This window comes from Xyrauchen texanus, chromosome 1, assembly GCF_025860055.1.
Source record: "Xyrauchen texanus isolate HMW12.3.18 chromosome 1, RBS_HiC_50CHRs, whole genome shotgun sequence".
Classification (NCBI taxonomy): Eukaryota; Metazoa; Chordata; class Actinopteri; order Cypriniformes; family Catostomidae; genus Xyrauchen; species Xyrauchen texanus.
This window is the reverse complement of record NC_068276.1, coordinates 2,123,722-2,127,240: the sequence shown is the minus strand read 5'-3', so window position 1 is coordinate 2,127,240 and position 3,519 is coordinate 2,123,722.

Here is a 3,519-nt window from a genome sequence, read left to right as displayed (position 1 = left end):
GCAATTTATGTGCCAGCACAGCGGGGCCCCATTCCAACAGCCCGCGGCTGCATGCTCGTTTCACACGGTGCCCCAACCCGATCTGGAGGCGTCGGTCGTGACCAGGACGCATCAGGACACCTGCTGCAAGGGCACTCCTGCCCGCAAAAAGCATAGGTCTGTCCAGGGTTTGAATGTTTGGCGGCAGGCGGAGACCATCACCCGCCGTGCTCGTCTCGGGACTCGAGTCTGAAGCCAGTTCTGAAGCGGTCTCATATGCATCAACCCCAGCGGTGCGACCGCTGCGGAGGATGCCATATGCCCCAGGAGCCTCTGGAAAAGTTTTAAAGGGACCGTTGCGCCTGGCCTGAAGGTGGTGAGGCAGTCCAGCAATGATTGCGCACGCTCGTTGGTGAGGCGTGCTAACATCGAGACTAACTCCATGCCGAGAAAAGAGATACTCTGAACCTGGGTGAGTTTGCTCTTTTCTCGGTTGACCTGAAGCCCCAAGCGGCTGAGGTGCCTGAGCACCTGGTATCTGTGAGTGCATAGTAACTCTTGGGAGAATGCCAGCTTCTCGGAGCGGGGCAAGAGCTGCCTCTGCGACTTTCGTGAAGACGTGAGGGGACAGAGATATGCCGAAGGGGAGGACTTTGTACTGATACGCCAGGCCATCGAACGCGAACCGTAGTAAGGGTAGCAAGAGTGGATGAGCAAATGGCTTTGAAACATGTGGAGAGTGATGCCCTCCATGCAGCCGTCAGCTCATCATGCACTTCTGGAAAAATGGGATTGTGGGGGCGGGGGGTGAGCAGCATGGAGTCCCAGAAACCAGTCATCCAACCGCAATGGCTGTGGGGAGGACGGAGGGTTCCAGTCCAGCCCCATGCTGGCAGCGATCCGGGCAAGCATATCGGATATCTGTGCATCAGTAGTGAGAACATGAACCATCCACAAACGCTGCCTCGGTGTGATCGCAACCCAGACACCCGAGACAACGCCTGTGGCCGTCTGAAGCAGAGAGCACTCTACCGCATCCAGGAACTACACAGGGGCGGAAAGGCATCTTTATAAAGACACGTCCTGAAAAGGACATTCAACACCAGCTGTGTATTGCTCTTTTAGAGGAAAATACTATTTTAGAGAAAATCACTCTTTTAAATAAACTCTTTTAAGTTTTTGCGCTGTTGAAGCGACCAGGGGCAAACTGCACTGCCGTGCAGAGAAGGAGAAAAGCCACTGAAGTGCGCCGTAGATCCAACAGCAGGCAAAGCGTCAGAGGAAACAGCAACGGGTGTGTAACACGCAGCTGACTGCAACGCGACCATCGGCTCCGAAGAAAATTTCTGAATGAACTCTACGTATTTCTCCGCCTTTGTACCCGTATGTCCGGGGGCGGGGTATGCAAATACTGTCTGCCTAATTCTCATTGGCCTTTTTTCATAGATCAGAGGCATATTCGGCGCTCAAGAGAGACCCCTAGTGTCGCTTCTTCAACACAACGTCGAAGTGAGTGACATACCTGTGTTTTACACGCTAAACGTGCCAGAACTGATGCATTCAGTCATGCACGTCCATTTTACAGACCAGAATGCAGATTAGATGATGGACTCACTCTGTCAATGCTTAAAGTTTATGTGGCGACTATATCTGTGTATCGGTGATGGTGCCACTATAGGCAAACATGATTTAGTCATAAAGATCCTTAGAGGAGGAAGACGATTAAATCCACCTCAGCCGGCTACAGTCCTGGCTTTGGACCTAACTTTGATCCTAAAAGTGCTCGCCCCCCTTTGAGCCATTGGACTCGATTTGCACATGCTCTCTAATAAAACCGCACTACTGCTGGCTCTGTCCTCAGTAAAACGAGCCAGGGATTCACATGCACTATCAATTGACAATTAATGACTGGAGTTTGGCCCTTTTAAAAGCCACTGTCAAACCCAGAAGGTTCTAACCATGCCCTTCAAAGCACTTTATGTCTCGTTCCCTTCGTCTCAAGGATCTAAGGTTACGTACGTAACGAGACGTTCCCTGAGATATTCAAAAGCTGACCGTACTACTACTTCAATGATTTGTGGAAAAATAATGACCTCTGTACCTCAGTCAGAAAATCTGAAGTAATGATGCTTGACCGCCTGCTTATATATACCTGATGCGCACCTAAATTGCCATTATTGTACAAGTTTTTAATTTAGGCCATAGAGGAAAATACATTCCCCATAGCAATGTCTAGATCCCTTCATCTCAGGGAACCGAGGTTACATGTGTTACCGGAGACTATTTCTTTTATTTTTTTTATCTGCTTGTAAAATACTTCTTCTCATCTGTCATAGGTGGAGGGCAGGCCAGCTGAAAGGTGCTTTTGTTCCACCTACTGTACTGTACCGTAGTAAAATAGCTTGTTGATTAGTGCCACTTTTTGTAAAGGCATGAATGTAATAACTGCAGTCATTCACATTGCTTTCTATGTGTAAGGGCCATTTGTTGATGATTCGCCTCTCATCATCGCGTTGCCTTTAGTGTGAAAAGGCCTTTACTCAGGTTTCTAGAAACTGACATATTGGCTTTATTGTATAAAATAATTGGTTTTATGCATTTACATGATGCACAGATTATCATAATAAAAAAATATATAATTTAAATCACCAGCATATTTAACTAAACACAAAGTAGATTTAGCATGTATTTTTAAAGATATCTTCAAATATTTTGACATAGATAAATAGAAAATCTATTGTAAAATGCCTTTTAGATATCATGTGACAGATTACATTGCTCAATGTTTTGTTTAAGGATGAATGTGTTCATTATAAACTGTCATTGTGATGGTTGCTATGATGCATCTTGGCTGTGAGTGACTGTCATAAAGGAAACAACAGGCTGCCACTTAGATTTAGTGGGCAAGATGAAATGAAGAAACATTATTATTTTATAGTCATGCAGTAATTTATAAAAATAAAATGGTGTGAAGGATCTACATTTTAATAATGTATTATTTTAGTCTATTTAGCAGATAAAGAAGGAAAACTTATATTTGTCTTAAACCATCAGCTGCTAAATAACAAATGTGCTTTCATAAGTCAAATAAATATAGTCTTACCTCTCTGTTGAGCATCAAAGGTTATAACACAGTCACAGGAAGAGAGAATCATTTATAGCCATAAAATTTAAAAGAAAAGCCATGCCCCTTTCTGTGTCATAAACTGGTTATACCAGTTGCTTGGGTTTGAGTACTGGCTCAACTAGAGCCTTTCTGTGTGGAGCCCTGTATTTGTGTGGGTTTCCTCTAGGTGCTCCGGTTTCTTCCTCAAGTTCAAAAACATGCAGGTTAAGTTAATTGGAGACTCTAAATTGTCCTGTATGTGTGAATGAGAGTCCCCCAACCACTGGGGGTTGTGTCAGGAAGAGCATCTGGCATAAAACTTGTGCCAAAATGAATATATATGCAGACTATCACGAAGTGGACCATGCACCTATGTAGGACAAACGCTAGGAAAGAGAAAGATATATACATATACAGCTCTGAAAAAAGTTAAG